The following is a 21,923-nucleotide window of genomic DNA, read 5'->3' as shown; positions in this document are numbered from 1 at the left end:
CGTCAACAAGGCCTTAGGGTCTGGATTGTACCTGAAACGTGGTGGATGCGTTTGCACCGTGAAACCTAGTGGCAACGGTCTCTACCTCAAACCCTCAAACGCCCGGATCACCTATGGTGATGGACTTTACTTGAAGCGTGGTCAGCAATTCCACGACGGAGCCGGTCTGATCTTAGGTGCTAACAGTCCCTTCAAAAATATTCCCCTCCTCGGTATGCTCCTATGAATAAATGGATCAAGTAGATGCCAGTCATATCGCATGCATGGAAGAGGAGCTCACCGCAGAAATCCGGAGATATGAGCATGCGTTGAAGATCTACAACCGATTGGATAAGGTCATCTCCATTGCCCTGGGTGGGTGCTGCGTAGGCAGTCTATTGCTGACCAGTGGTACCATGGGGTCTGCTCTGACCGGTGTGGGTGCCGTGGCATCCATTCCCCTAGGTTCCCTCGCCTGTGTATGTGTCACGGGGATAATGGTTCTGTCCTTGATCTCACGCCGAGTCGCCAAGAAGCATCGAGACACCGTGCGATTAGCCAAAACCTACAAGTTCCAGCTGGCAGGTGAAGACGGTGCTCCTGCAGTCTGCCTGAAGAACTGCTATGATGAAAAGGATCAGCTTCGTCAACCTTCTACCCCAATTAGTGAAGAATTGAATGCGCATGCGCCGTAGGGAGGTTCTTCCAATCGCGCCTCGCTCCCCGCTCATTCCCGAACCCTTCAGATCAAAGTGTTAAGTGACCAAAAAATTTTCCAAATCCGCTTTGGATTGGGAAAATTTGCGTCCTTACCCCTAGCCCTCGGTTATTTTTTTTTTTTTTTTTTTTTTTTTTTTTTTTTACTTCCTCAACAGATCGTATGAGAGATACTCCTGCTTGGACTTTTTGCTGAGCTTGAACCCAGTGCTTCGTACGAAGGCTCCTTGCAAAGAATATTTCTCCTTATTAAGCGTGGGGCAAGCCCATACTCTACTGGTCTCTACTTGACGGTCCTTCAGGGTGAGGATTTTGCTTTTTCCAAACTTACCATCCACTTCAGCCACCTCCAAGATCTTATAGATCACCTCGGTGGGCAAGTCTTTCCATTTGATGGCTTTCCTGATTCTGGTCCTGCACCTTTTCCTGAAAGGTGTCTTCGCTGATGCAGTCATCTGTGTCGACGAAACCATTCTGTACAAAAGTCATGATTTATTATACGCTAAGAAGGGACGCTGTCGGATTGCATCTTAGTCTCGGGGTTAGGGGTCCTATGCAGGATTTCTCCTTAAAATGGGGGAGTGCGGCAGAATCGGCCTTTTCACACTACTGTCTGGGCAAAAGACAAAAGGAATCTGTTAAGGGTTACATGTAAAATTGGGAGGTTGGGGGTCTCCATACCCTAATTTTGAATCTCATTTGAAGAAATTCGGTGAATTTACCCACCTCCGCTATCTGGTTCGGGCAACTTCAAGGCCTAACCTATCGTTTGTTTATAGTATGGACAAAATCAAAGCTTTGTCGTAGGAAATTTTATAACAATTAAAGTTTGGACGGAATGATCTCCTTATCCCAACTTTGAACCTCAGTTGCAGTAGTTCCGTGAATTAACTCACCAGGTTCATCTAATCCGGGCAACTTTATGCCATTGAATTTCATCTGTACCTTATGTGGTCAAAGCTTCGCCGCGTAGTGAATTGTTTTGACGAATTAAAGTTTTGAGGGGAAAAGGTCTCCATTTCCCAACTTTGGACCTCAGTTGCAAACGTTCCAAGAATTTATCCACCCGGCCCATCTGTTCCAGGTAACACGTAGGGAATTGCCTATCATTTGTACCTAGTGAGAAAAACGCTTAGCCGGAATGATTTTTTGACAAAATTAAACTTGGGATGTGATAGGGTGTGCAAACACCAAATGTGAAATCAGTTGTAGAAGTTCAGGAACTTTACCCACCTGCGGGTTCTTCGAGTCCAGGCATCCTTATGCAATTAATATCATTTGTTACTAGAGTGGACAAATGCTTTGCCGTGAGAATTTTTTTAAGAATTCAAGTCGGGAGATACGGTCTACAAACTTTGGACCTAAGTTGTAGGAGTTCCGTAACTTTACCCACTTTGGTCTTTGGGTTCAGGCAACCTTAGGCAATTGCCTACCATTTGTACCTAGCGTGGACAAAAGCTTTGCCGTAGGAAATTTTTTATGAATTAAAGAAGGGAGGGGGTTGGGTCACCATATCCCAACTTTGGACCTCAATTATAAAAGTTCCGTAACTTTACCCGCCTGGGTCTTTGGGTCCAGGCAACCTAAGGCAATTGCCTATCCTGTATACCTAGTGTGGACAAAAGCTTTGCCGTAGGGACTTTTTTATGAATTAAAATTGGGTGGGGTTGGGTCTCCCTACCCCAACTTTGGACCTCAATTGAAAAAGTTCCGTAACTTTACCCACCTGGGTCTTTAGGTCCAGGCAACCTTAGGCAATTGCCTATCTTTTGTGTCTAGTGTGGAGAAAAGCTTTGCCGTAGGAAATTTTAAATGAATTAAAGAAGGGAGGGGGTTGGGTCACCATATCCCAACTTTGGACCTCAATTATAAAAGTTCCGTAACTTTACCCACCTAGGTCTTTGGCACCAGGTAACCTTAGGCAATTGCCTATCATTTGTGCCTAGTGTGAACAAAAGCTTTGCCGTAGGGACTTTTTTATGAATTAAAATTGGGTGCTGGTAGGGTCACCCTACCCCAAATTTGGACCTCAATTTCAAAAGTTCCGTAACTTTACCCACCTGGATTTTTGGGTCCAGGCAACCTTAGGCAATTGCCTATCATTTGTACCTAACGTGGACAAAAGTTTTGCCGTAGGAAATTTTTTATGAATTAAAGAAGGGAGGGGGTTGGGTCACCCAATCCCAACTTTGGACCTCAATAATAAAAGTTCCGTAACTTTACCCACCTAGGTCTTTGGGTTCAGGCAACCTTAAACAATTGCCTATCTTTTGTACCTAGTGTGGACAAAAGCTTTGCCGTAGGGACTTTTTTATGAATTAAAATTGGGTGGGGGTTGGGTCACCCTACCTCAACTTTGGACCTCAATTACAATAGTTCCGTAACTTTACCCATCTATGTCTTTGGGTTCAGGCAACCTTAGGCAATTGCCTATCATTCGTACCTAGCGTGGATAAAAGCTTTGCCGTAGGTAATTTATGAATTAAAGAAGGGAGGGGGTTGGGTCACCATATCCCAACTTTGGACCTCAATTATAAAAGTTCCGTAACTTTACCCGGCTGGGTCTTTGGGTCCAGGCAACCTTAGGCAATTGCCTATCATTTATACCTAGTGTGGACAAAATCTTTGCCGTAGGGACTTTTTTATGAATTAAAATTGGGTAGTTGTAGGGTCAACCTATCCCAACTTTGGACCTCAATTAAAAAAGTTCCGTAACTTTACCCACATGGGTCCTTAGGTCCAGGCAACTTTAGGCAATTGCCTATCATTTGTGCCTAGTGTGGAGAAAAGCTTTGCCGTAGGAATTTTTTAATGAATTAAAGAAGGGAGGAGGTTGGGTCACCATATCCCAACTTTGGACCTCAATTATAAAAGTTCCGTAACTTTACCCACCTAGGTCTTTGGCACCAGGTAACCTTAGGCAATTGCCTATCATTTGTGCCTATTTGAACAAAAGCTTTGCCGTAGGGACTTTTTATGAATTAAAATTTGGTGCTGGTAGGGTCACCCTAACCCAAATTTGGACCTCAATTTCAAAAGTTCCGTAACTTTACACACCTGGGTCTTTGGGTCCAGGCAACCTTAGGCAATTGCCTATCATTTGTATCTAGTGTTGACAAAAGTTTTGCCGTAGGAAATTTTTTATGAATTAAAGAAGGGGGGGGTCACCCTATCCCAACTTTGGACCTCAATAATAAAAGTTCCGTAACTTTTCCCACCTAGGTCTTTGGGTTCAGGCAACCTTAAACAATTGCCTATCATTTGTACCTAGTGTGGACAAAAGCTTTGCAGTAGGGACTTTCTTATGAATTAAAATTGGGTGGGGGTTGGGTCACCCTACCCCAACTTTGGACCTCAATTATAAAAGTTCCGTAACTTTACACGCCTGGGTATTTGGGTCCAGGCAACCTTAGGCAATTGCCTATCATTTATACCTAGTGTGGACAAAAGCTTTGCCGTAGGGACTTTCTTATGAATTAAAATTGGGTGGGGGTTGGGTCACCCTACCCCAACTTTGGACCTCAATTATAAAAGTTCCGTAACTTTACCCACCTGTGTCCTTAGGTCCAGGCAACCTTAAGCAATTGCCTATCATTTGTGCCTAGTGTGGACAAAAGCTTTGCCGTAGGAAATTTTTAATGAATTAAAGAAGGGAGGGGGTTGGGTCACCATATCCCAACTTTGGACCTCAATTATAAAAGTTCCGTAACTTTAACCACCTGGGTCTTTGGGTCCAGGGAACCTTTGGCAATTGCCTATCATTTATACCTAGTGTGGACAAAATTTTGCCGTAGGGACTTTTTTATGAATTAAAATTGGGTTGGGGTTTGGTCTCCCTACCCCAACTTTGGACCTCAATCTAAAAAGTTCCGTAACTTAACCCACCTGGGTCTTTGGGTCCAGGCAACCTTAGGCAATTGCCTATCATTTGTACCTAGTGTGAACAAAAGCTTTGCCGTAGGGACTTTTGTATGAATTAAAGAAGGGAGGGGGTTGGGTCACCATATGCCAACTTTGGACCTCAATTATAAAAGTTCCGTAACTTTACCCACCTGGGTCTTTGGGTCCAGGGAACCTTTGGCAATTGCCTATCATTTATACCTAGTGTGGACAAAAGTTTGCCGTAGGGACTTTTTTATGAATTAAAATTGGGTTGGGCTTGGGTCTCCCTACCCCAACTTTGGACCTCAATCTAAAAAGTTCCGTAACTTAACCCACCTGGGTCTTTGGGTCCAGGCAACCTTAGGCAATTGCCTATCATTTGTACCTAGTGTGGACAAAAGCTTTGCCGTAGTTATGAATTAAAATTGGGTGGGGTAGGGTCACCCTACCCCAACTTTGGACCTCAATTAAACAAGTTCCGTAACTTAACTCACCTGGGTCTTTGGGTCCAGGCAACCTTAGGTAATTGTTTATCATTTGTACCTAGTGTGGACAAAAGTTTTGATGAAGGGACTTTTTTATGAATTAAAATTGGATGGTGGTAGGGTCACCCTACCCCAACTTTGGACCTAAATTAAAAAAGTTCCGTAACTTTAACCACCTGGGTCTTTGGGTCCAGGCAACCTTAGGCAATTGCCTATCATTTGTACCTAGTGTGGACAAAAGCTTTGCCGTAGGGACTTTTTTATGAATTAAAGAAGGGAGGGGGTTGGGTCACCCTACCCCAACTTTGGACCTCAATACGTCAATTTAAAAAGTTCCGTAACTTTACCCACCTGGGTCTTTGGGTCCAGGCAACCTAAGGCAATTGCCTATCATTTGTTCCTAGTGTGGACAAAAGCTTTGCCGTAGGAAATTTTTAATGAATTAAAGAAGGGAGGGGGTTGGGTCACCATATCCCAACTTTGGACCTCAATTATAAAAGTTCCGTCACTTTACCCACCTGGGTCTTTGGGTCCAGGGAACCTTAGGCAATTGCCTATCATTTATACCTAGTGTGGACAAAAGCTTTGCCGTAGGGACTTTTTTATGAATTAAAAATGGGTGGGGGTTGGGTCTCCCTACCCCAACTTTGGACCTCAATCTAAAAGTTCCGTAACTTTACCCACCTGGGTCTTTGGGTCCAGGCAACCTTAGGCAATTGCCTATCATTTGTACCTAGTGTGGACAAAAGCTTTGCCGTAGGTACTTTTTAATGAATTAAAGAAGGGAGGGGTTGGGTCTCCCTACCCCAACTTTGGACCTCAATTAAAAAAGTTCCGTAACTTTACCCACCTGGGTCTTTAGGTCCAGGCAACCTTAGGCAATTGCCTATCATTTGTATCTAGTGTTGACAAAAGCTTTGCCGTATGGTATTTTTTATGAATTAAAGAAGGGGGGGGGGTCACCCTACCCCAACTTTGGACCTCAATTAAAAAAGTTCCGTAACTTAACCCACCTGGGTCTTTAGGTCCAGGCAACCTTAGGCAATTGCCTATCATTTGTGCCTAGTGTGGACAAAAGCTTTGCCGTAGGAAATTTTTAATGAATTAAAGAAGGGAGGGGGTTGGGTCACCATATCCCAGCTTTGGACATCAATTATAAAAGTTCCGTAACTTTACCCACCTGGGTCTTTGGGTCCAGGCAACCTTAGGCAATTGCCTATCATTTATACCTAGTGTGGATAAAAGCTTTGCCGTAGGGTCTTTTTTATGAATTAAAATTTGGTGGTGGTAGGGTCACCCTTCTCCACCTTTGGACCTCAATTTAAAAAGTTCCGTAACTTGACCCACCTGGGTCTTTTGGTCCAGGCAACCTTAGGCAATTGCCTATCATTTGTACCTGGTGTGGACAAAAGCTTTGCCGTAGGGACTTTTTTATGAATTAAAATTAGGTGGTGGTAGGGTCACCCTACCCCAACTTTGGACCTCAATACGTCAATTTAAAAAGTTCCGTAACTTTACCCACCTGGGTCTTTGGGTCCAGGCAACCTAAGGCAATTGCCTATCATTTGTTCCTAGTGTGGACAAAAGCTTTGCCGTAGGGATTTTTTTATGAATTAAAGAAGGGAGGGGGTTGGGTCACCCTACCCCAACTTTGGACCTCAATTAAAAAAGTTCCGTAACTTTACCCACCTGGGTCCTTAGGTCCAGGCAACCTTAGGCAATTGCCTATCATTTGTACCTAGTGTGGACAAAAGCTTTGCCGTAGGGACTTTTTTATGAATTAAAATTGGGTGGGGTAGGGTCACCCTACCCCAACTTTGGACCTCAATTAAACAAGTTCCGTAACTTAACTCACCTGGGTCTTTGGGTCCAGGCAACCTTAGGCAATTGTTTATCATTTGTACCTAGTGTGGACAAAAGTTTTGATGTAGGGACTTTTTTATGAATTAAAATTGGATGGTGGTAGGGTCACCCTACCCCAACTTTGGACCTCAATTTAAAAAGTTCCGTAACTTTACCCACCTTGGTCTTTAGGTCCAGGCAACCTTAGGCAATTGCCTATCATTTGTACCTAGTTTGGACAAAAGCTTTGCCGTAGGGACTTTTTTTATGAATTAAAGAAGGGAGGGGGTTGGGTCACCCTACCCCAACTTTGGATCTCAATTAAAAAAGTTCCGTAACTTTACCCACCTGGGTCCTTAGGTCCAGGCAACCTTAGGCAATTGCCTATCATTTGTACCTAGTGTGAACAAAAGCTTTGCCGTAGGGACTTTTTTGTGAATTAAAATTGGGTGGGGGTTAGGTCACCCTACCCCAACTTTGGACCTCAATTAAAAAAGTTCCGTAACTTTACCCACCTGGGTCTTTGGGTCCAGGCAACCTTAGGCAAATGCCTATCATTTGTACCTAGTGTGGACAAAAGCTTTGCCGTAGTGACTTTTTTATGAATTAAAATTGGGTGGGGTAGGGTCACCCTACCCCAACTTTGGACCTCAATTAAACAAGTTCCGTAACTTAACTCACCTGGTTCTTTGGGTCCAGGCAACCTTAGGCAATTGTTTATCATTTGTACTTAGTGTGGACAAAAGTTTTGATGCAGGGACTTTTTTATGAATTAAAATTGGGTGGGGTAGGGTCACTCTACCCACCCCACCCAACTTTGGGCCTCAATTAAAAAAGTTCCGTAACTTTACCCACCTGGGTCTTTGGGTCCAGGCAACCTTAGGCAATTGCCTATCATTTGTACCTAGTGTGGACAAAAGCTTTGCGGTAGGGACTTTTTTATGAATTAAAGAAGGGAGGGGGTTGGGTCACCCTACCCCAACTTGGACCTCAATTAAAAAAGTTCCGTAACTTTACCCACCTGGGTCTTTGGGTCTAGGCAACCTTAGGCAATTGCCTATCATTTGTACCTAGTGTGGACAAAAGCTTTGCCGAAGGTACTTTTTTATGAATTAAAGAAGTGAGGGGGTTGGGTCACCCTACCCCAACTTTGGACCTCAATTAAAAAAGTTCCGTAACTTTACCCACCTGGGTCTTTGGGTCCAGGCAACCTTAGGCAATTGCCTATCATTTGTACCTAGTGTGGACAAAAGCTTTGCCGTAGTGACATTTTTATGAATTAAAGAAGGGAGGGGGTTGGGTCACCCTACCCCAACTTTGGACCTCGATTAAAAAAGTTCCGTAACTTTACCCACCTGGGTCTTTGGGTCCAGGTAACCTTAGGCAATTGCTTATCATTTGTACCTAGTGTGGACAAAAGCTTTGCCGTAGGGATTTTTTTATGAATTAAAATTGGGTGGTGGTAGGGTCACCCTACCCCAACTTTGGACCTCAATTAAAAAAGTTCCGTAACTTTACCAACCTGGGTCCTTAGGTCCAAGCAACCTTAGGCAATTGCCTATTATTTGTACCTAGTGTGGACAAAAGCTTTGCCGTAGGGACTTTTTTATGAATTATAATTAGGTGGGTGTTAGGTCACCCTACCCCAACTTTGGACCTCAATAATAAAAGTCTGTAACTTTACCCACCTAGATCTTTGGGTCCAGGCAACCTTAGGCAATTGCCTATCATTTGTACCTAGTGTGGACAAAAGCTTTGCCATAGTGACTTTTTTATGAATTAAAATTGGGTGGGGTAGGGTTACCCTACCCCAACTTTTGACCTCAATTTAACAAGTTCCATAACTTAACTCACCTGGGTCTTTGGGTCCAGGCAACCTTAGGCAATTGTTTATCATTTGTACCTAGTGTGGACAAAAGTTTTGATGTAGGGACTTTTTTATGAATTAAAATTGGATGGTGGTAGGGTCACCCTACCCCAACTTTGGACCTCACTTTAAAAAGTTCCGTAACTTTACCCACCTGGGTCTTTGGGTCCAGGCAACCTAAGGCAATTGCCTATCATTTGTACCTAGTGTGGACAAAAGCTTTGCCGTAGGGACTTTTTATGAATTAAAATTGGATGGTGGTAGGGTCACCCTACCTCAACTTTGGACTAAAATCTTTATGTCAATTCTTTTTACGTTCTATTTGGGTGCCTCTCTTACACTTATCACTCTTCCTTTCGAAATATAGTAAATACATTACCAGAGTGACGACATACTTTTGAATAATTAGAAAAATGAACTAGTTCTTTGACAAAAGAAGAAAACTGCGTATAATGCTTTTATTTCTAAAGAAAATCTAACAAAAAATACTGGACGTTCCAAAATCAGATGATTTATTTTTCTTTTCTTTTCAAACGCATATGTAAAGTAGAAGATTTATTTGTATCGTTACATGTACACTAGTTTAGTTTCATTATTATAAAAACAACAAACCCATGTCTAATCAGACAGCACTAAAAAGAGAAAGGATTACCTAATAGGAATTTTAGATGTCCGGTTAAAAAACAGTTGTATTAGATACACGAATAACTAATTAACTTTGTCTGTATTAAAATGGAATTGCATTTCGTTCTCCTACTGGAAATTAGTTTCATTAGAATTAAAAGGACGTTTTGTGTTATTGCAAGTCTTCGGTTTTTAGGCATGATCATGTTGGCGCGTTTTCTTATTGTTCGCTGGCTTATTGTTCGCTAGCTTGATGCATCTTATTGTTCGCTGGCTTAGTGTTCGCTAGCTTGAGTCTGGTTGTATTTACACTATGAAAGTTAACTGATATAAACATGTTTGAAAAGTTACAATACTATAATCTTGTATCACTGATCAATTAAGGACGACAAAAACGGTATTTGTTTATATTTATGACATTCCAAAATTTAGACTTTAATCGATTAAGAAGAAAGAAATCATTGTAGCGAACAATTACAGCTTACATGGACTTCAAAAGGAGGCAAGATAAACATGTTCTGCTATGCATGCATCACCCGCTATGCGACTGTACACTTTGTCAAAATATCACAATCGGAAATTGGACAAAAATGACAATAAACTATTCGCCTCTTAAAACATTGGCTCTCTTATACGAAGTATACAATCGCGCAGAAAGTCTTCAACGATTGACAGATATGATCAAACATACTATAATTTAAACATAAGTTAGGATAAAAATGTATTTAACCTTTGAGGTACTTTTTCGATAAATTTTAAATAACGGTCTTCAGCCGGCTCAACTAACAGACTAAAATCTAGACTTGAGTCGGGATTCAATGTTGCTCTTATAGGCATTCATATTGTTTGTAGAAATGTTATGAAATGTGAGATAAAGTCGTAAGAACCAGAAATTGTACACATATATTTGTTAAGTGGCAAAAATGTGCCCTGTTGATAAAGTTGTGCTCAAAGTATATCAGTTTGTCAATCGGTTGAACGTAAGTAATTATGACGTAATTCAATGTAGACAAACAATTCTGAATTGAACATCTAAAGGAGCATTGATGGGTACCTCACTCTTGGATATTTTCGCTTTGTAATTTTTGTCTTTTTAATGTGTTTTTCAAAATTTCAAATATAGTTTGCAAATTGCAAATTCATCCGCATTAATGCATCATATCTAGGCTGTGAAATGTTTTGTCTTATTCTTGAAGATAGACTTACAAGGACTGGAATTATAAGTAAACGATTCTGTTATTTGATCGGAGAACACGTGTTCAGTCGTCTAGGAGGACTGATTAAAATTGTTCTTCTGTATGACCTTGGATCCTGGACTAGTAGTATCATTTGGGTTATACAATGAAAACCTAATATGGATATTTTAGTGACCTTATTAAGATTGTTCCAATATCATCAGTTCTAATTTGTTGAATTATCTTGGAGAATTTATAAAATAAAAAATAGAAGCCCAAACATAAAATACTATTGAAAATTAAAGTAACCATACATCAGAAGAACTTCACGGATAAACTTATTGTCTTGCAGCTACACAATTTGCTTTAAAAATGTTGAAAATTGAATTTAAAGTGATTTTTTTTTAATTTTTGATACACGTTTATACCAAGTCATAACATTCCACAGTAGGAAAACAAATAGAAATCAATACATCACAAAATTTTTGCCAACATGTTGTCTTTTTACTATAAAAAGGCTCCTGACTTGGGACAGGCACAGAATGTGGCGGAGTTGAACTAGTTTGAAGGCGCGCCAACCCTCCCCTAACCTGGGATAGTGGTTTAACAGTACAACATAAGAACAAACTATAAAAATCAGTAGAAAAGGGCTCAACACATCAGATCGATACAAAGCAGAAATACATCTAACAAAAACTCAGAGTGGACGTGGCAGGGTACTTATACATCCCCACAACAAAAAGAATGAACTTAGACAACATAGCCATTTTAGAACGGTAATTTTATACCAAACGAATTGTTCAGCAAAACGTTGACTGAACATGAATATAAACAATAGATATGACCAATGTTTATAAGAATGGAAAAAGCTTCTAATGTTTGAATTGTGTTTTTTTACTTATAGGAGGGAAACCACTAATTTGCGGTCAATTGCTTTCTATATTAAATTTGGCAATTTCAAACATGCATTGTGTCTATGTCATAAGTTGAAATAAAATGACAGTCATTTAATGTCAAAACAATGTCTTAGTCTTGCTTTTGCTGAAAAATTAACTTACCTTAAATTGCTTTTGGGAAAGAACTGGTTTTCGTATGAACATAAGTAGAAAAGGGGTACTTTTTTATCCGATGACAAGTGAAAATTCGGCGATAAGTCGCATTTGTTGTTGTTTCTGACGAAGAAAAGACGAAATTGTGACTAGAATAAATAGATTATATCTGTGGTTATCTCCATAAGGGTCAATCAAAACATGATGGCGTCCCTAATGCTTTGAAAGAGTTGTAGGACAGGATAACGTAGTCTAAGTGCAATGAGGCATTGCTCTATAATAACTCAATGACCTGGAATATACTATCCACATGCACGGTTGCATATAAGATCTAACCGTGGTACTAACTTCCGTATATATATAATAAACAACGAAATATGAGTTGCGATGACCAGCTAGGTGCTGAAGATAACCAACATGTTAAAAGGCATGTCTCAATGGATTGGATCATCTTACCGACATGCACATCTGTATATAAGGATCGAACATTCTACAAAGTTTCTTGTAGATACGATTTAACACGAAGGAGGAGTTGCGATGACAGGATCGATGCTGGACAGAGACAAAAAGTTGAAAGGGGCGTAACTCTAAAACAAATTAATTGGACAGCAACAACTTATCAACATGCACATATGCAAATTAGGAACTTACAATGCATTAAGTTTCATTTATATACGATAAACCATACATGAAGAGTTGCGATGACAAGGTTGGTTTTGAAAAGGGTCAAAATTCCCTAGGTGAAGGCACTAGAGGCATAATTCTGGACAAACTAAACATAATAAAAAAAAATATTCAAATGGTGAAGCATATCATGATCAATTTTTCTACAAATAGAAATTAACAAATAATAAACTAGAGATACTGCGATAAATAATACTCTCGCCCCTTGCAAAATCTATTCTTTGTAAAGGGAAACCTAAAAAAATAAGAGGTGTAATTTTGTTTAATATTATGAAGAGTCGATACAACTGCTGGTGCACTATTAGCCCCTGAAGGTATCATCAACTCAGTAGTCAGTGCTTCGGTTCTGAAAATATTTATAGATTGATTTTCTGAAATTGTTTGTTGAAACATTTAGAAATTATTAAGAAACAAAGGTTCCAACTCCCTCAAACAAAGTTGTTCCCATATTCCCATAGATTTTTTTTAAGTCTAACGTCTTAGAAAAAATACACAAAAGCAACAAATGTGAACATATTCAGAAAATATTGCAATAGTATTGATACAAATCAAAAATGACCAGATAACAAGAATGATATAAATGTATGCGTGATAAAAAAATAATAATCAGGAAACAGGAAACAACGTTCAACATTTAAATGAAATAAATGAAAATAAATGATATTGATATAATAAACTCACATATAAACTGATGTGACTAGAGACACATTGCTCTGAACTAAATTATATATAGATCACACAAATAGTGTCATATCAAATTTGTTTCTTGCTAATCTTTGAATAATTGGTAGGCCTCCTGGATGTTCTGGGATTTTGGAAATTTTAAAAACAATTTCTATGTCAACAAAATTATGTTTCGTAAGAGTTCCTTTGTTCTTCTTTGTTTTCTTCAGAATTTCATGTAATGATAATAATACAACAATTGTACTTGCAAGCTGTACATATTGTTATATTTTAACGCATTTTTACTATCGAAAGGTCTTTTAAGTGTTGTAAAGGTATTCCTTTCTAATTCCTGAAATATAACCTTAAACCTGAATCTACTAATCTGCACTGCGCAATCTTCACAATCTTCACAATGACTGATACATAATAAAATAGAAGGGAACAGAGATCAAACACTATTAAATGACGGAAAAATGCGTAAGTAGATGTTTTAACCATTATAAATGTGTGTAAAATTGTATAACGGTTTAACCGTTATGCAAATATGGCTGTATCCTAATTGCGATAGTCGGCTTATTCAGTATATCCAATAACGGATACGGTTTGACATAACACATATGATAAATAGATATTATTTTCATGTTAAATGATATTGATATAAAAATAAGGAGATGTGGTATGATTGCCAATGAGACAACTATCCACAAAGTTCAAATGAAGTGGATGTTAGCAATCAAAGGCAACCGTACGGCCTTCAACAATGAGAAAAAACCAATACCGGCTATAAAAGGCGCCGACATGAAAAATGTGAAACAGTTCAATTGAGAAAACTAACGGCCTTATCTATAACAAAACAATTTACGAAAAACAAATATGACAATAATGAACCAACGACAACCACTGAACTACAGGCTCTTGACTTGGGACATGCACATAAAGAATGTGGCGGTATTAAACATGTTTGAAGGCGCTTAATTCTCCCCTAACTCGGGACAGTGGTGTTACAGCACAGCATAAGAAAAAACTATAAAAATCAGTTGAAAAGTTGACATGACTTAAACGGATTTATACGTTATTTACTAAAATATAACCTTAAACCTGAATCTACTAATCTGCACTGCGCAATCTTCACAATCTTCACAATGACTGATACATAATAAAATAGAAGGGAACAGAGATCAAACACTATTAAATGACGAAAAAATGCGTAAGTAGATGTTTTAACCATTATATATGTGTATAAAATTGTATAACGGTTTAACCTGATAACCGTTATGCAAATATGGCTGTATCCTAATTGCGATAGTCGGCTTATTCAGTTATTCAGTATATCCAACAACAGATACGGTTTGACATAACACTTATGATAAATAGATATTTTTTTTAATTTCTTAACAGTTCTGTTTTATTATCTTTTGAATTGTATGCAATGAAATTAATTTAACAACTGTAGCCTTTGTTTGGGGTCTTTGAAAGAAGTATATCGACTAAGGAGGAAGTCTGAGTCGATAGACTTCTTGAAGTTGATATACCCTTATTATACCTTATATAACCTGATACAAATGCTACAATTGTTATAGCATTATAGTCTATACGCCAGAATTAGAGCACAACTTCAGTTGAATGGCTGTTACAGCTGTGTCACAGTGTATTGAGGTTTTTGGATTTCTATTTTTAGATATTTTAGAAATAACTGTGCAATCTTACTTTTCAGTCTACCTTTGAACATGTGATTCTTTCAGAACGAATCAAATTGGTAAGTTTATACAAAATTATAATATATGAGAATGTCAGAATATTTGGTATACAAAAGCAATAATGCAACCTATCGACATACATGAGTTTTTGGACAAACGGACAAACCCACAGACGGACAAGGTGAATGTAATATACCCCCACTCTAGGTATAATACAAACATATGTATCATCTATTAATACAAATATAAAATTCACATTCCGCATTAAGGTTTATGTCAAGCCAAATTTAGTCCAAATAAATTGTCATCTAATCCGATGGAAACAAAAAGGAGTTTAGACAATTTCTCTTCTACGTGTGTATGACAATTTTGCATTTGTTTTCTTAAAACAAAATTATTATATTTCTTGACATATATAATTGATCAAAAATATACATATCAGAGTTCAAATAATCTCATCATAGATACAATGATGTCACCTGCCTTAAATGCGGGACACAATGATGCAAAAGTTTTTGCTATAACCACGCTTTTCCATTTCCTGTAGCACTCTGTTTTGCAGCTAGAGATGAAAATTATCTAAAAATTCTGATTTGAAAGATAGGTGAATGGCCTTAATTTACTATATCTTAAACGTAAATTATAAAGTGTCCTGTGATTATAAAATTTACTATAAAGTTTTTATAGTAGTAGCATCCGTGGGTTCCTTCTTCTGTTCAGGCCTTTTCGTATTCTATTTTTGAAGACTCTACTATACTATGAACTAAATCAGAATCGCAAGGATCAGCTAAATTTGCTAACTTGTGAGCCCACTGTATACTGTATAAAGCTGTTTCAACTGAACTAAAATGTTTTTTTCTGTCTAGATTAGATGTTGTAAATAAAGGCTTATGTACAGTTCACTTGCCTGTAGAATTGAGTTGATTTTCTGGATATTTTAGCGTCCTGGACAAAAATCTGTTTTAAAACTTTTAGCATACCTGGAAACAGTAGTCTTTTCTCTCGAATCAATAATTGTGGAACGCAAATGAAACAAAAGCCTTTTCAATTTTGAACTTTGTACAATCCCATTGTTTATCCAAAATCTGGATGAAAAAATTCTCTGTAAACAAATCTTTTTTTTTAATTTGAAAGGAAAACATTAAACCAACTTAAAATAGATAAATATAATAACCTAATGGTCACTGAGCCATCAGTGACCAACTATCACCCAGTGTTGAACACAAGACAGTCTTAACGACTCCAAAAGGTACATCTCAGAGGTCCAATGACCAACTACATTACAAAAGTAAGTCCAGCAACACAATACAGCTGAAAAACATAGTGCACTGACCAAATAACACCATGCCCAGTGACAAACGTCCTCTGCATTAAAAATTAAACATTAGCATTCAGTTTTACTGAATGATTGAACCGGGAAACATAGAATTCAAGTTATGCGTCGTCCATATATTCCTTGTACCATAAATTCTCATAAAACATTAAAGGCCAAAATGGTGCCGAATGCCATCTAGGGACAACAAAAGAACATTTTGCTCTGCGTTTAACTAAATGGTTATTTGTCTTAGATGCTAGAGAGACTGGAGGGACTTACGAATTATTTTCAAAAGCCCAGTTACATTTGAAAGCGTCTGCAGCAGATGTACCAGGGTTCGAATAAAGCGAACTTAATCATTTTGTTTTTGCATTTTTAGTGTTCGCAATTGCAATCTATTAACATAATGTGGGCCCCACATCTAATCAAGAAATCTAACAAAATTCAGGGGAAACAGCTAAGTTATCTACATCTACTATTCTACTTAATAAATCAGCTTTTTCGCTTTGCTCCCAGGGATCCACTGTACGTGTAACGAAATATTAGGTAAAACACAAGTTTTAAAAATGTCCAATGCTAGGTTCTGTTACTCGGACACATTACTGCCTTTCTGCACTATACTCACAGCATTTTGATTGTCCGTGTGTACAATAACCATACTATTTTAAAGTAATTTATTAAAAGATTTCAAACAAATGTGTAACGCTTTTATCTCTTTCCATGGGAACTTCTAAATTTCTTAGGATTATGAAAAACATAAGATGAATCTGCGACATAATATATCACTCGCATCCGTAAATTAAATGAAAATCTGTGTAAATTTTAAACAATTCAGAAGGTTTTCTACTTTTCAATACAATCTTGGAACGTTATTGTAACGTGACCGAGGGGAGGAACGACCTCGACACAGACGGACGGACATAGCCATACTATGGCACGACAATGTATCCTGTGGTAAATTCCATTAACTAAATAATACGGTATCTATTTACAAGTTTATTCACAAATGTACATTACTTCAGACTCATTGACAAATTATTAGCAACAAAGTTTAAACATATAAACTTTTATACAAGTCCTCCAGAATCTATACTGATTCAAGACTTCAAGGAAAATCACATCCTTCCAGTATCACAGCTGATACCCAATCTGCCAGTCTCTGACCAACTAACCTTTATCATAGAGTTTAATTACTTTCACTCTAGACAAAACAAATAGGCATAACTTATTTTATTACCCTACACCCCAAGACATCGCTACTTGTCTTAATTACATCTGACAGTTCAACTTTAACTGCAGATAATAAAACTAGCCATTTGTCAAATTAGCCTTGCGTCATTAATTTTCTCTGTACACAAATAAACAGTTATAAAGTCAAATTAACTAGAGGTCAATATTTACAAAACATTAAAATATTACATTGCCTCCCTCTTTGAAAAACATGTGTCTCACATGTTATAAAAAAAACATATTTAACTTATTAAAGTATGGAAGACCACTTTTCAAAAATAAAACAACAATACGCAATAAAATATACAAGGAAAAATCAAAATGTATCAAAAACAATTTACACTCTGGCACAATAAAATAAAAACAATTTCAACATTTGAAAAATAAAATAAATCAAATAATTCAATCATAATCATGAAAACATGCAATGTTAATTTCAATGTTCATTTTAAATGTTCATAGTTTATAAGCTTCGAAAAAATTCTAATCAGGTACGAATCTGTTGGGTGGACGTTTCACACGATGTCCGCGACCGTATTCAATATTGTCAGTTGGAAAATTAGACATATCGCACTGTTCATTTTCACTCAATTCAATGTCAGACTCAATGTCATTTTCTTCGATTGCGGTAGCGTGAGACTCGGTGTCTTTTTGAATTACCGTTTTAATTAGCCAATTGTCAAAATCTCCATGATATGGTTTTAGTCCAGATCTGTTGTAATGAACATCTCTTGATTTTGCTGGTTCTGAATTTTGAATACGGTAAACCAAGTCACTAATACTATTTGTATATAAACATGATAAACAAGATAAATGTTCTGGAATATCTTCTTTTGACAAATCTAGAGAACAAGCTGACTCGTTAAGTACTGTTACTGCTTCACATGGCGTTTCAATAGTTTTTTCATACACTTTAACAGACTTATCTGTTGCGTTCAAAACTTGAATCGGAACGACATTTGATGATGAATTAACAACTGTTTTAGCCAACAGGAGCTGATGTTTCTTCACAAATTTATCTGAAGCTACTAACATGCTACTTTCTGGAGCATAACCAATATCAATAACTTTCCCCGGAATAATCTGCTCGACACCCGGCGGAATAACTGTTGTCTCTGACACAGCAACCCGACAACATCGCACACCTTGTGTATTTACTACTGCACAAGATATCCGTTCTTTGTTAACAGTCATTGTATTGTTAGCCACATCAATGTAACACATATTTTGTTTCATGAAGTCAACACCGATAATACAGTCTATATCTTCATCTATATCAGCTACCCACACATCGTGTGTGAGAAGTGTGCTCCCAATTTCAACGTTCATTTTACCTATTCCTCTAACTTTAAGTGGTTTACCGTCGGCAAGTTTCATGTTTGTATGTGTTGGACGCAACACCACTCTGTTTCCATCGGACAGAGAATCGTATACCTTATCATTCAAAATTGTCACATTTGCACCTGTATCTACTAAACATTGAACGTTTGTACCTTGAAATTTACCAGGAATATACATTCCTCCATCTCCACTCGCTACACGACCGGTTCTAACTCTGTCTTTTTGTTGAGAATTTGTGTGACTTTTGTCATCATTAGGGCAATTTCTTCTAATATGATCTGTCTTTCCACAAGTCCAACATCCCCTTTTCCCCGGCTTGTTGTTATTGTTATTAAATCCGCGTCTCTGTTGACTCATATCGCGCTTAAGAAACTGAAGCTCACGTTGAAGTTCCTCTACCACATCAGATAATGTTTTGATTTGACCAGACACTTCTGAACTTTCCGATATAGCAAAATTTCGAACACTTGCAGGTTTGTACCTCTGTTTATCCGCAATATAAAAAGCCTCAAGCTCAACAGCCAACTTAACTGCATCATCTAGTGTCTTTGGGTGAGCCTGATGTATACGCAACCGTGTATCCGCGTCATCTAATGCATCAATGAAATGATCTCGGCTCAACATCTCTTGTAGTTCCAATTGAGCTTTGGGATATGCTTTACGGCTTAGTCTCTTGATATGTTGTGCCAATTCAGGCAATTCTTGATCTCTTCTTTTACGGATATTCTTAAGCTGCACACGGAAAAGCTCTGTTCTGTTTTCGGTTCCAAATCTACTTGTTAATGCTGCACATATCGATTGATAATCTTTACGCTTTATCGGATCAATATCGGCTAAAACACTTTGCGCATTCCCGCTTAGACTTGTCACAAGAAACATTGCATTCTGATTATCCGTCCAACAATTTAATTCGGATATCATTTCAAACTGAATTTTGTAATCTTCCCAAGGAACAGAACCATCATATTTAGAGGGTCGGACAACTGGCTTTTCAGATCCCATATGCTTATGTGAATTCGATCCTTGATTACGAGAAGGTTGGAACACAGATGGAATTGATGATCTTTTCGGGGTCGGAGCACTTGAAATTTCATCCTGAAGAGTTTCATACTCTTTAGTTAAACGCTGTATTTCTCTTTGGGTTTCAATCATTCTAGGCGTTGAAGCTGATAACACAGTTGAACTTAATCCTATTCCCGTATCCATTGATACTTTAGGTCTTGCACCTCCGAAATAAATTTCTCTATCAGAAGAATCACGTTTATCCATTTTATAACAATTTAATTACAGTCACACAGTTACTTTGGTTACGCACAAGAAATATTTTATTCTATTTGCAATAATCCTCTCATACAAAATTATCGGAATATTACTATAAATCCACTGAATTTAATTTGCGTAAATACATTGTTGAATTCCAAATTGCACATCAATCCTTATAATAGAAATAAACTAATCCATGTTAATAATATCCCACCGCTGCCACCAAAAATTGTAACGTGACCGAGGGGAGGAACGACCTCGACACAGACGGACGGACATAGCCATACTATGGCACGACAATGTATCCTGTGGTAAATTCCATTAACTAAATAATACGGTATCTATTTACAAGTTTATTCACAAATGTACATTACTTCAGACTCATTGACAAATTATTAGCAACAAAGTTTAAACATATAAACTTTTATACAAGTCCTCCAGAATCTATACTGATTCAAGACTTCAAGGAAAATCACATCCTTCCAGTATCACAGCTGATACCCAATCTGCCAGTCTCTGACCAACTAACCTTTATCATAGAGTTTAATTACTTTCACTCTAGACAAAACAAATAGGCATAACTTATTTTATTACCCTACACCCCAAGACATCGCTACTTGTCTTAATTACATCTGACAGTTCAACTTTAACTGCAGATAATAAAACTAGCCATTTGTCAAATTAGCCTTGCGTCATTAATTTTCTCTGTACACAAATAAACAGTTATAAAGTCAAATTAACTAGAGGTCAATATTTACAAAACATTAAAATATTACATTATTAAATGTTTACACATTGATCCCAAATGCTCACGTTGATTGATCACTGAGAAAATATTTAGTCATAATCAGCGTTACATTACAAATAGCAGGATTCGATTAGATAATATGACCACAAAATCCGGTTAAATCTCTGATTTTAACTCTTACAGCAGTGCTGTTTGTAATAAATAGCATAGTTGTACAATATCACAAAGTTTTTTTTTATTGGAATTGAAAGTTTCCAAATTTCAAATCCCAGTGAAAACTTAACCAGTCAATATCTTGAAAAGTGGTCCAGTTGCATTTATCTTTATTAGGAACAAACCCCAAATTAATTAGGTCTGTTTCCACTTTTAGAGATTGTAAAGTACAGATATCTGACGTTTCGGCTACGCTAAACCCGTCGTCTAAATACATGACTACTTTTATCCCGTCTTTCCGCCAATTTTTAATGTTAACTAGCGATCTGATATCTTTTGTAAAAAACATAAAACCTGTTTTTCCATTGAAAACTTAATATTTTCTGTGTGAATGGAAGGCGTCTAAGTGATGATAGCCCGACTTCAAATCAAAGATAAAATCAAAACACGCAGACATGCTCATTGACATGACGTAAATCCAATATTAACCTTTCTTTACCTTTAGAACTAACAGATACCGTAAGGGAATTTATTACATGTGGTCTTTCCAAAACGACCTCAGCTGCCCCTGATATAACAAGATCTTTAATAGCTAAAACTACAAATTGTTCATGCTTGAAATCAAATTTATTATTTTTGGAAAATTATACTATCTGGTTCATTTCTCATTTGAATTTCATACCAATTTTCAATAACATCATGGATAAAATTAGACGCTCCAATATTTTACCAAAAATAAAGAGATTTTTGTAATCTACCTTTCACATGAATATATTTGAAACCCTCTTCGTAATCACAATAAGAGCTAAACATGTTTATATTATCATGTACCTGAAAAACGTCATTGCGTGGTCCATACTGTTTAAACAGCACTTCCTCTGCTGAAACTGTTTCCAGATTTTTTGTCCTTAGCTCGGCAATCTATAGCACAGTGCCCGATGTTCGCATATAAATAGCACATGTCTCCGGACCTAGCTTGTCTACTCGGACCAGCTTGGCCCTGGCTGCTACGAAAAGGCTGTTGAGTAGAAATAGTATTAGTAACGCCTCCACCATTATCTGTACCTTCACTTGGCGCTCCTGCAGCTTCTGCGGGCCTTTCACGGCCATGTTTTTTTCTGCCTTTGCCGACAGAATTACTGGCGACATGATCTGAGAGATACTCTCGAACTGTATTCCAGCCACCCTCCCACTTGTCGGCTATTC

General features: G+C 37.8%; 1 long non-coding RNA gene across 5 annotated transcripts; it reads right to left on the bottom strand.

Moving 5' to 3' along the window:
* Window positions 1-5,844: 5,844 nt before the first annotated feature.
* LOC127698535 (uncharacterized) lies at window positions 5,845-9,002 on the bottom strand. Of its 5 annotated transcripts, none has more exons than XR_007980872.1 (4): window positions 8,976-9,002; window positions 7,086-7,302; window positions 6,586-6,752; window positions 5,845-5,913 (listed from the first exon to the last, which is right to left on the bottom strand). It is a non-coding gene; the product is annotated as an uncharacterized LOC127698535 (long non-coding RNA). The 5 variants fall into 5 exon arrangements; XR_007980871.1 differs by lacking the exon at window positions 8,976-9,002 and adding an exon at window positions 8,477-8,513; XR_007980870.1 differs by lacking the exon at window positions 8,976-9,002 and adding an exon at window positions 8,310-8,417.
* Between the last annotated feature and the right edge of the window lie 12,921 nt (window positions 9,003-21,923).

This window comes from Mytilus californianus, unplaced genomic scaffold, assembly GCF_021869535.1.
Source record: "Mytilus californianus isolate M0D057914Y unplaced genomic scaffold, xbMytCali1.0.p SCAF_4, whole genome shotgun sequence".
In the NCBI taxonomy this organism is placed as follows: domain Eukaryota; kingdom Metazoa; phylum Mollusca; class Bivalvia; order Mytilida; family Mytilidae; genus Mytilus; species Mytilus californianus.
Note: the sequence above shows the minus strand (reverse complement) of the source record. Positions and strands in the feature narration are given on the sequence as shown.